General features: G+C 39.7%; 1 protein-coding gene across 1 annotated transcript in view; it reads right to left on the minus strand.

Annotated features, from left to right (window-relative positions):
• Window positions 1-10,896, minus strand: part of TTLL7 (tubulin tyrosine ligase like 7) — a 120,373-nt gene extending 109,477 nt beyond the window's left edge. The window contains exon 1 of the mRNA XM_074335041.1: window positions 10,637-10,896. The gene's annotated coding sequence lies outside the window, so the exon portion shown is untranslated. The remainder of the gene's footprint in view (window positions 1-10,636) is intronic.
• Between the last annotated feature and the right edge of the window lie 1,960 nt (window positions 10,897-12,856).

Below are 12,856 nucleotides of genomic sequence, written 5' to 3' on the forward strand. Positions count from 1 at the left end.
TCTACTCTAACGAAGACTCAAGAGATTTTTTTAAAACTCAAACACCCCATTTGGAACAACATGGACGGATCTTGAGATTATAATGCTAAGCAAAATAAGTCAGACAGAAAAAGCAGAGAACCATATGATTTCACTGATATGTGGTATATAAACCAAAAACAACAAAAGAACAAGACAAACAGATGAGAAACAAAAACTCATAGACACAGACAATAGTTTAGTGGTTACCAGAGGGTGAGGGGGAAAGGGGGTGGTAGATGAGGGTAAAGGGGATCAAATATGTGGTGATGGAAGGAGAACTGACTCTGGGTGGTGAACACACAATGGGATTTATAGATGATGTAATACAGAATTGTACACCTGAAATCTATGTAACTTTACTAACAATTGTCACCCCAATAAACTTTAATTAAAAAAAATTAACAAAAACAAAAAAAAAAATCAAACACCCATTACATGGTTCTGGCAGCTGACTGGAGGAGACTACTAAGGCAGCAAACCTTAGTAGGCTCAGAATGCTCAGAATGACTACAAACTAATTTTACTCTTCTGTTCAAAAACATCCTGGGCCTATTTCAACTTTGACAGTGAGATTTTACCAAACCCCAACATTTTTTTTTTTTTTAAGTTTCCCTTGATAGAGACTTAACAGATAGTTTAAAACACACTCTAGAAAAAATATATTGGTCTGGTAACAGAGGTGGAAGTGGTAGCTCCATCTCTTTTATTTGTACATAATACTGCACTAGCTGAAATGGGCACTTGGAGCTACATTTCATGCCATAAGTTTGAAACTTCCATCACCCACTCTTCTGTGTATTTGAACAAACGCAAAATTGATTTGGGGGAAGATTTAAAGCATGTCTAGGTCATTTCTTCAGCCCACTGTAGTGCAGAGGTGCCCTGGCCCTCTCTTTGATACATATATTTGATAAAGTCCTCCTATCACTCAGCCCAGCAGACTCTCAAATCATAGGATTCTTTACCTAACTGAAAACAAGTAATAGCAGGTAATTTCCAGGAAATAAAATCTTAAACAAATTGCCCTTCATAAATCTCAGGTATGAAAAATATGTATGAAAGAATTGCGACATAAAAGATAGCAGAGTGTCATTGAGATACTGTAACATCCCTCCCGGGATCACTCCAGGTCATCAGAGAGCTATACACCTGGGTCACCCCACGATGCTGGTAACAACCACCTGAACAGAACTGCTTTAAGAAGAAGAAGAATCATTTATTGAGCACATACTATAATCTGCTCTCAAGGCAAATATTATTCTGATGCTAGAGAAGAAAATAATCAAAATCTTCAGAGGTTATTTCCCCCAAGGACACAGAGTCACACCATGGGCCGATATTGAAGAACACTATGAAAAACAGCCAAACAAGGTCTGTTGAATTTCACTGTAAGGATGTTGAGGACATTTTACATTACACTATACTGAAGCCACTTTAAATGAAACTATAACAGAAATTTCACTCTGGGTTCTATGTCTATAGACCCATAACTATATTTTAAGTTATAAATTATAATACATAGAATAATATTATTAACTCAGTGATGACTTATCCAAGGATGAAGTAATGCAGAACGATTGGTCAGGATTTGACTCTAAGAGAGTACAGGAAATCTTTTAATTACTGTCCTTTGATTTTGATTATTAACGATGGCTTTTCTTTTGTACTTTTCCCCAGTACTTTATCGAGGTATAATTTACATACATGGTAAAATGTACACCTTGGTGAGTTTTCAGAAGATTTTGTTAAATAGCTAAAATGAGATGAAAAATAATCTGAGAATATCAGTAAGAAAAAAAAAAAGATGATGTGAGCTAGGGGAGACATTAGCTTACAAAACCCATGTTCTGAAATCCTGTATGTCTATTAGGGCTGGTCCCACATTTAATACCGAGTTTTCTATCTTCCAGGCAAAGAGGGAAACACAGAAAGTTTAATGCTTAATGGAAAAGCTCATCCATGAGAAAAACAAACCAGTTGCCTAAGAGGAACAATGTTGTTGCTGTTCAAAAATTAATCAATGCACAACAGGCTAATAAAAAATCATATGTCCAGGGGCCGGCTTCAAAGGCTGCCGGTTCAAAGGCTGTCGGTTCGATTCCCACATGGGCCAGTGGGCTCTCAACCACAAGGTTGCCAGTTCAACTCCTCGAGTCCCCCAAGGGATGGTGGGCTCTGCCCCCTGCAACTAAGGTTGAACACGGCACCTTGAGCTGAGCTGCCTCCCGGATGGCTCAGTTGATTGGAGCGCGGGCTCTCAACCACAAGGTTGCCAGTTCAATTCCTTGAGTCCCACAAGGGATGGTGGGCAGCGCCCCCTGCAACTAAGATTGAACATGGCACCTTGAGCTGAGCTGCCACTGAGGTCCCAGATGGCTCAGTTGGTTGGAGCGCATCCTCTTAACCACAAGGTTGCCGGTCCCGCAAGAGATGGTGGGCTGTGCCCCCTGCAACTGCAACTGGACCTGGAGCTGAGCTGTGCCCTCCACAACTGAGATTGAAAGGACAACAACTTGACTTGGACAAAAATGCCTGGAAGTACACAGTGTTCCCCAACAAAGTCCTGTTCCCCTTCCCCAATAAAATCTTTAAAAAAAAAAATCATATGTCCATATCAATTGATAGAGAAAAAGCATTTGATGTAATTTGACATCTATTCAGGATAAAAAGTCTCAGTGTGCTAGGAATAGAGAGGGAACCTCCTCAACTTAACAAAGAACATCGACAAAAAACCTACAGCTAGCATCATACTTAATAGTAAAACACCGAGTAATTTTCCTCTACGACTCGGATCAAGGCAAGGCTATCTACTCTCACTGTTCTTATTTGACATAATACTAAAAGTTCTTGCTGTTGCAACAAGGCGAAGAGAATAAATTGAAAGCATATGCATTGAAAACAAAGAAATAAAACTGTCTCAATTTGCAGAAGACATTACTGTTTATGCATAAAACAGAAAAAAATCTCGTGACTGTCTATGAAGAAAAAAAAAAAAAAAACACCAAAAACTCCAAGGCGCTGTAATCCTAGATCCAAAATGTGAATTCAGTAAGGTTTCAAGATACAAGATCAACACAGAAACTAATTACATTTCTATATGAAAACAAAGAAATGGAAACAGAAATTTAAAATGCAGTATCATTTACAGTTCGCTCCAAAGAAAATGAAATATTTCAGATTTGCAAAATCTGAATGTTCTATAGGTCTGCTTCACAACAATGTGTATATATTTAACACTACTGAACTGTACCCTTAAAAATGGTTAACATTATAATTTCGTGTTATGTGTCTTTTAACACAATAAAAAATTATACAAAAAAATAACCAGTACTACAAAATATTAACTAGAAGAAAAAGTTGTAATTGTGCATATGTAGCAGCAAACTTTACTTTCTGCCCGAAATGCTCATTTGGCATTGATTTTTGACAAGTGAAAAAGCTTTTCCACAAATATAGCGTCTGTTTGATTTTAAGAAGCCAGGGTTCCTCCCTTTAAATTTTCCTTAATATTTAATATGTCTATTTCGTTTAGTAGCAAGTTCCAGAAATATCCTGTTTCAATTTCTCAAAAATAATGTGTTGAAATATGTGTATGTTGACGAAGGATGAAGCAAATGTGGACTAAAAGTAGATGTCAGAGATTAGGAAAAAGTATTCAGTAAATTTGACAAGTTAGTTTTTTCCTCAAATATCCTAAAATAAGTCAAACCATCAAAACTATCCAATAAGTTAATAAAGATTACCCTCTTGTTTACATAAAACAGTAAATACCAGCTTCTAGTGTCAAAATTAGTTTCTAAGAGGTGTAGTTTCTATAGACCAGTTTCTAATCCTACTACGATCCTTCATGTAAATTTTGCCTGTTTTCTTTTTTCCCCCCTCTCTCTCCGGCTTGATTTTTCAGTATTAAAATGGAGGAAATATCTGCCAATCTTTAGCATTCTAGATTGAGGAGTGCTAAGTAACTAAATATGACCATCTTGGACGTGATCAAACCTAAAGCTAAATGAAAATGCCCCCATCTGGTTTCATGTACATAAAACTGATTATGGCAAGTGTTCAATTACTCTTTCCTCTCCACAGAGCAGCTACCACATATTTGCTGGGTAACTGCAGACTGACTGATTCTAAATATAAACTGAGACGTGTGCTAAAATTATTGTCCTGATTTTTCAGCAATCACTATGAATGTCACACATCGTTACAGATTTTATTTATCAAGTACCTTGAAGAAAAGGATTTTAAATGATAGTGGTGGTAACAAAATTACATTTCCTATCAAATGCAATGATCCAAAGCAAATAGACAGTTGCTAACTCTTCCTACCAATCTCCCTGTGTATGACCATTCATATTACAAAGTCAATCAAACCTAGTATGAGAACATCAATTAAAGCAGATTTTACACAAATAAATTTTAAGTGACACCACTTCTCTTACAAAAAAAAAGAAGAAAGATTTAGTACCTTAAATGAGAGGTATACCTAAGCCGCTCCAAAATTCTAATCAACCAAGAGCTTTGAAATAAGCTTGAAGCTGCTGCCTGGATCACTACTGATCCATCTTCCAAACCTACAAATGCTCAATTTACTTAAGAAAGTCAACTTCACTGCAAATACACTAATAAAGAGAGGAGAATTTTTATAAAAACAAGCTACAAACATCTTATTAAATTAGATGTGGCACCAGTTCAGACTTTGCCAAGTAGTGGGTAAAAGAGAGAAATGTTCAAAATAGTCCTTTGAGAAACATAATGTTCCATTTCACAAGGCAGGGAAACAAAAAGAACACAGAAGTCTGAAAGCTTGGGTGCCATAACCAATTTAGAAAAGTCAAGCAATGCGGATAATTCAGTTCACCCAGTGGCCCAAGGACATCATCAATTTCAAAATGAAAGAGTTCTCAGCCCCAAAGACCCCCAGTGATCACATGACACTTAACTCCAAACCTTCAAAGTAGTCAAAGACACAGAGGCCAAGCACTTGCTTGCAAATAAAAAGTGAAAGAAAAAAGGGAAATATGTATTTATCACATTCCCAAAGCCTAAACAATCCCAACACCTTGGCTTTGTCCACTATGATATGTATCTTGGGCAGGAGTATGTTAGCAGATAAATGTCAAATGGGAACTAATGGAAATAAGAGATAGCGGAGAATCAATAGGCAAGCCTATACAAAGTTTTCAATTTTAACTTAACCCTAGAGAAACCACTGGTTAAGCCCAGTTCAATTTTGACATATAATGCCTAAGAGGAATAGAAATAGATTGACCACCTTCTAAAAGCTGAATTAAGCAAACTGCTTTAACTAATAGGCCCAACTAAGCACAGGACAAATTCTGTCCAAAATACTCTGCCTACCTCAGTGTCCAGCTTCCACCAGAAATTATCTGTCAGGTCCTGAAAAGGGGGGAGGGGGGGGCCTCTTATCTGTTTGTCATGCGATGCTTCAGTTTCTATTGTTTCCTTTCAGTTTTCCCAGGACTACATCATATAAGAGCCTGTCTCTCTACTCCCTACTCATGACCTCAAGACATGTTCATATCCCGACTCCCCTTCCAGCAGTCCTCAGAGAGTGAATGGCCTCTCTGCCTCAATGGCTTTCCAAGGAGGGTGGGGGCTGGACCAGGAGGAAGCTCAGGTGAGATGCTGGGGAAGCCTGTCAGGGACCTGGCCAATATGCTTGTCTGAGGAGATAGAACCATGTGTCCCTACAACTGGTGGGGGAAACTGAGGCACAGTCTCTCTCCTCCATGAGAGGAATTTCCTCGGATGGAGGATATTGTGAATAAGGAGAGGGGAGTATCTAAATGCCTGGAGGGGACATTGGGAATGTTACGTGTCTCCAGAGACTGCTGTTCTCAAAGGACCTCTCCAGTCACACACATGGGGTGTGGGAGGGGAGTCTTCACCATCCGTCACACATTCTTGTACCTTGTAACCAGGACCTCTGTTGAGAACTGGGAGGTCTGGAATGCCTGTCCTCACCTATGCGGATTCTCCAAATTAGCGGGCAAGACTGAGTTCATATGTGTTGCACTGACAGGATACTGACGCTGGAGACCTGGGAATCTGATGCAGGAGAACGGAAGAAGCTGAAGTTTGCAAGAAACAGATATTGAAAGAAGGAAGGGTCCAAATACAAGATTAGGACCAGAAAGTAGTCTAGCAAGCATGTCCCTTCTCTGACTGTAAACTCTTGCTCACTCACCAAACCTGTTCTCCAACTTTATTTACATCTTCTCTCCTCAGTGGCCCCAATTGCCTGCCTTTCTCCCAGTCTTTTTCTCAGTCTTAGGGAGTCTTTTTCCTCAACAGAAGAGGGGGCCTGAAAGAGTAAACTAGATTGAGTATTATTAGTATGCAACCATCCTATGCTTAATATGTAAATGTTCCAAAGAGAACATACAGAATCGAGCAGAGTGTCAAAACTGGCATAAAATAGTCAAACTAAGCATCACAAGAAAAATCTATTTTACAACTACCGTGTTTCCTCGAAAATAAGACCTAGCCAGACAATCAGCTCTAATGCGTCTTTTGGAGCAAAAATTAATATAAGACCCGGTCTTATTTTACTATAACATAAGACCAGGTCTTATATAATACAATGTAAGGTAATATAATGTAATGTAATATAATATAATACTGGGTCTTATATTAATTTTTGCTCCAAAAGATGCATTAAAGCTGATTGTCCGGCTAGGTTTTATTTTCAGGGAAACAGAGCATGTGTGGTGACGAATGTTAACTAGACTTATTGTGGTGATCATTTTGCAATATATACAAGTATAGAATAATTATGTTGTATACCTGAAACCAACAGCAAATCATAACAGACCAGGTATATTAGAATTTAGCTTTTATTAATAGTTAACTTCATTAAATTAGCCCTTAAGAATCACAGCTTCACTGGAATGTAGTCATGTCCTAGGGCCTGTAGGCCTGCCTCTAAAGCAAGCTTAGAAAGTGTACTCTGCTTAAGATAACAGAAGAATGTAACCTGTTAAGCGTTAAACATATAGCGCTGTTCTTTTCTTTCTGCCCTTAAGATAAGGTCACTGACTCACAATCCCAAGATGTCTTACAGACCTCTCTCTCCACCTGGCCATAGTCACGTAGGACCAGGACAGGCTGCCGCCAGGAGCTGAATAAATCATATTGCTGAAGATTGTATAAGAAGTGACCAATCAGTATAGCCCAGGACACTGAGCCCCTTATTTATGATTAGTCATGATTTTTGTTCTATAAAATCTTTTGTCTGTAAATCATCCAGGAGTTTGGGCTTGTAAGCATTAGCTTCCCGGTCTCCTGGATGGCTCCATTCATAATAAAATAGCCAATCTTTTTCCACTGCAAAGCCCTGGTGTCAGTAGTTCTCCGAGACTCACGGCACACATGGGTGGGTACATAGTCTCTTTTGACTCGCTCGATTTCACACCTGAAACTAATATGTTATTTGTCAATTATGTCTCAAGAAAAAAAAAATCAAACTAAGAACTCATACCTGTTAACCCAGAAATTTTATTTCTGAGACTCTATTCTAAGGAACTCATTTTAAGATACAGAAAAGAGCTTGTGAGTAAACATGTTTTTCACAGTTTCATTTACTACTATCAATAATAATAGAATGAGAATGAGCAATGATTGGGAAATTATGGTAGATCAAACCATTGTAAAAATTATGTAGGCATTTTAAATGTTCACTGTCCAAGTGTAAGTGAAAATTAATTTTATAAAATTTAAAGTAAAAATATGTAAAAGGTAATATACAGAACATGATTAAAATTATGCATGAAAAACAGTGTAAGAAAACACATCAAAATATTAATCATGGCTGACTTTAGTAAGGATTTTTTTCCTTTTTATAGTTTTATAATTTCCAAATTGTTCATAATTCTATAATGGAGAGGGAAAGCTTTTAAAAAGGCAAACTTCTTGGAAAAAGTTTTACTTGCATAAAAACTTTTTCTCGGTTTAGTTGAAAACTAGTCCTTTTAATATCAGTATTCAGGATATATTCCATTTTCTGGAAGAGCACTTCGAGCAAGTAATATGGAGAATATGAGCAAAAGGAGCCAAAGAGAAACTTGGCCTACTTAGAAACCTACACTAGTTCCCTATGATTACCAGATAAGGAACAGATTTCACTGCCTGATATTCAAGGTTCTTTGTAATTTGCCACCATGTATCCAAACAGTGTATGTGTACTTCTCAGATGAACCTCTTTGTCAGGCTTTCTTTTTGCCTACCGAAATCCTTCCCATCTCTGTTATTTAATTCACTTCCATCCATGACTACTTTCCTGAACCTCTGATGACCCCAGCCTCCACAATTTTTCCTTCTTCTTAAGGCATTGAGATAGCACTTAAGTTTGCACCACCTTTTTCTGGTATTAGGCCAATTCTAATTATTTTGTTAATTATTCATGTGTAAGTAAGTATCTCCCCAGCTAGACTTAAGTTCCTTGAAGTCGAGAATTTAGATGGTCCATAGACAGTACTCACTGAACAAATACAGTGAGAGAGAGAGAGAGAGAGAGAAAGAGAGAGAGAGAGAGAGAGAGATCTAAAGCCAACTTGGTATTAAATACACACTCTCAGTGATGTTATCTAAATAAAATGTGTTGCCTGTTTTAAAATGTTCCTACTAACCTTCCATCCCTAGGACATGCACTTTCTTTTAAAAAGAGAAAAATAGCAATGGTGTTGTCTTTTTGCCTACTCGTTCATACCAGTTCTGCCGTCCCCCTTGAGATTAAACAGATTGGACTGCAAGATGCCCCACCAAGATTCAGTCATGTGAAAAACAAAAAGAAATGACTTCCTCAGAATCAAACTTAAGACTCATCACAAGACCCTACTTCTCTCACGGTATTGTCTGAACAACAAACATAAATGTGTGCCTACATTTTACGGCTTGATTTAGGCAGTGGGCTTTAGTCTGTCAATATCTCCATTAACTTACAGAAGAAGAATTCTCCACTGCAAATGGTTCAGTAACTTAGAAACCATGAGCTAAGATGACTATATCCCTGTCTGCCATCAAATACTATTCCAGTACTTAGAGACAATGTGCAATTTGTACTATAGCAACCTGCCTCCTGAGACATTAACAAGAGTTCGCTTCCATTATTTTCGCAAAAGGAGCACACAAGGTCCATATAATTGTTGACTCTGAAGGGCAGGGCAAAAACAAATCAATTCAGTTTCCCACTCTACAGAACTACATTTTGCTACAACACACATACTTTTTTTAAGCGTCAATGCTTATCCAGATTCTACCACTTACAAGTATGTGATCTTAAACCTTTTCTGTATTTCAGTTCCTTAGTCTGTAAAATTGAATTAATCATCTGCTATGCCAAATCACAGAACTGTAATGAATCAAACAATTATCAGTCTCGGTTTATCTGTCACCTTATAATGGAGTGACAACCCCATAAAAACAGTTCAGTCACACACCCCATGAACTAGATAACTGTTTTTACTGCAATTGTTTTCCTAAAGTTTAAAAAAGAAAAAGATATCCAGATTTTTTTTTAACTTTCCTGATTTGTCCAACACTTGAGCATCCACAATGTATCACTGCCAAAAATGTGTTGGACATCTCCTGTTATGACCTGGCTCTCCTATGCAGTGTTGTCTAGATAGTATTATCTTTTGGCGTATGCTTTCTTGGAAAATATGTTGCTGTTGTTGTTTTCACATAATTCAAAGCATGCTCTTACTTTAATACTAAAAGAACAATAATTCCACATACAGGAAGTTTATAGGTTGTTGTTGCTGTTGCTTGAGATTACTCCTATGAAAATTAATTCTATGTTTAATAGACTATATATATGTACACTTAGATTAAAAAAAAACTTCTTAATACAGTGAAATGTCCATGGGCTTTAGGGTCAGGGAGACTTGTATTCAGATTCCTGTTCTGTGACCTTGAGCACATTATTTAACTTCCCTGCTCCTCACCTTCCACATATATGCCTAGGCTCTGAAAGTGTTATTTCCCTACCTTAAATCTTTTCCTCCTATGTCAGGACCAATCAAAACCCACATGTTCTGAATACACAACAACTTTGATACAGCATCTTTCTCATACATGGGGGAATGCTATGCAATGTAAAATTAAGTGGATGATGGCATGAATTAGACAGCCAATAGGGCAAAACGTAGAGAAACACAGGTATGGACAACGGCCCTAGACTTCACTCACATGTGTGAAAAAGACACTAATCTGACACACTTTGTGAAGACTGCACTGCACACTCACGGAGGTTTGTACCAGGCTGTGGGAAAAGGACGGAATTTCAGAACAAGCCAGTAGGGAGCCTCCCTGTTCACGCCACCAGATCCCACCCGCAGGGGGGTTCACCTGGAGCCTAGAAACTGAAGTGAGAGCGCAGTAATTGACCTCGTCCCCTTCCCTCCCCCACTCTGCCCAAACCTCTGGGGCACGAATGATGCTGAATCATTAGCACTAACAGCAGCAGCTCCCCGTACTGATGCTCCCGCGGGGCACAGAGTCCGCAGAGCAGTGACCGTCCCGGGTGGGGGCCGAGACCTCGAGGACGTGGGGACGTGAGAGGGACTCGGGGAGGATCAGGGCAGCAGGTACTCACCCGAGTGAGACAAGCCCAGCCGGGTCCTCGCCTCCCCGCTGAAAGCGGTGTCTCCGCGGCTCCCGCGCGTCCCGGTTTCCCGCGGGAGGCCGCCCCCGGTCGCAGCCTGAGCCGGTGGTCCGGTGCTCCCCTCCGCCCACCCACCGCCCGCAGCAGCCAACGCTTAGGCTCTGGCGCTCGACCCCCAGCAGCTGGAGCAGCTGTCGCTGCCTAAGGGGGTGGCGGCTACCGACGGGCTAGACCATTCGCGGGCTGCGACCGGGGGTGCGCGACGTGCGGAGCGGAGCTGGGGCAGAGCCCGCGTCGGGGCGACGACAGTTGGGAGGAACCAAGGACCAGGGGAATCCTGAGCACCCTCTGCTCTGGCAGCGCTTGGGGACAGCGGGTACCAGTTGAGGAGCAACTGCTTTTTCTGGCTGTTGACTGAAGACAGTCCTTTGGCTTTTCCAGGCACCCCCCCTCCCGGTTTGCCATGGTCCGGCTCGAAGCTCCTTTAGAACGCGGCAAACAGAAGACTTAGCAACTGGAGCGCCTGGGCGGTGTCGCCTGGGCGGTGTCCCTGCCTAAGGAGATGCTAAAGGGTGCTGGCCTGCGCCCTGGCTTCGTGCCACCTCCTGTTCCATCGTGGAGCCCTATGGCGCCAGTTCATGGTGCACGTCTTACCACATATCAGCGGGGCTCCCTGAGTCCTTGAAGGGACTCCTCAGATGTTTTATACCAGCATCTTTGTGGAGTAAAGAATAAAAGGGTATCCAAGGCCAGCTTGAAAGTTAGAAAATAAAATCAAGTGGTCCCCATCCTTGGTAGATACCGGGAAATGAGAGACAATTTGGAATCACAGCGTTACAGCTCTGAAAACGCTGAACCACAGTAGTTTGGAAAATGTAGATTTAGGAAACCATTTTAACATACAGATCTATAAAAGATTATCAAAGAAATTGAAAAATATTTGACGTTCATTGTTTCACCATTTCACAGATTAGTGTCTTGGGAATGGGGATGGAATCGTGTCCTCACATGAAATGAACTTTATACACCTGGAGAGAAGTTCCCACGCTATCATCCCTTAGATATTTGTGAAAGCACTTTTGTGGTCCCCGGCCCAGGCGACACAGGTTAATTTCAGACCATGATGGAGATGGAGACAAATGTATAGTTTTCATTATAGAACGGGTGAAAAAAAGGGCATGTAATTTAAGAGCGGAAAAACAAAACAACAAAAAAACCTCCAAATGCCTCCCAAACAATATGAAATTTCTCCTTTAAAAGTCATTTTCTCTCCATACAGGTTTAGTGCTCTTTTGAGTAAATTAATATAATTTTAACATAAACTGAGCACCTACTATGGAGTAAACACTGTACTGAGAGTATTTCCAGTTTTATTCCTTTATTTATTGTTTTAAAACCTCCTGTGAAATTGGTAATATTGTTTATTGTTGCTTTATTTATTTATTTATTTATTTTTTAGAGAGAAAGAAACTGGTCTCAGAGATTTGTAGTGGATTCACATCTCAGATTATGAGTGGCCCAGTAGGCAATGCAACCTGGAGTTTTTGACAAGTGTCTTTCATCTAGAAAGCCTCTGGAAAACATACACCTAAGCCTTATCACGTCCATGATTGGCACTTGAGTATTTCTTGAATGTTTAGCCTTCCTTTTTGTTTAAACTCCCTTTGTGAAAACTAGGTTTCATGGTGGAGAAAGGGATCCTTAAGTATCTAAGATGGACATCACCACCCTTAGGTTAAGAATAGGGATCAGAAAGAAGATGCTGGAACTTCCCCCAGAATTAGCTTAGCAACATCAATGTCAGAAATGTACTGTTAGAGTCATTTGAGGGTGAGGAGGAACTCTTCATTACCTATTTGTTCATCGTTTTTCACTATCATTTACACTATATTGCACTTCATACTACACTTAAACTATTATTACTATAATATATTTTCTACTATTACTCTTCCAATTTCAGAGTTTTTAAATGGACCTAATGTCATATACCTTAGCAGAGTTTAGAGAAGTAACAGGGCCTTAAATCTCACATCATCTTAAGGAAGCTTTTTGAGAAATAAGGAATAAAATGAAATTGTTACCTTATGTTGTGTCATTGTTATTATGTTACCTTCTTAAATAAATACTCACACATCAGTACCATCCCGGCAGAAATCCCCAGAGCTCCATGTTGCTGATGAGCCTGGGCACTTGATGCCCAGTGAAGCCAGG

This window comes from Rhinolophus sinicus, linkage group LG06, assembly GCF_036562045.2.
Source record: "Rhinolophus sinicus isolate RSC01 linkage group LG06, ASM3656204v1, whole genome shotgun sequence".
Lineage (NCBI taxonomy): Eukaryota > Metazoa > Chordata > Mammalia > Chiroptera > Rhinolophidae > Rhinolophus > Rhinolophus sinicus.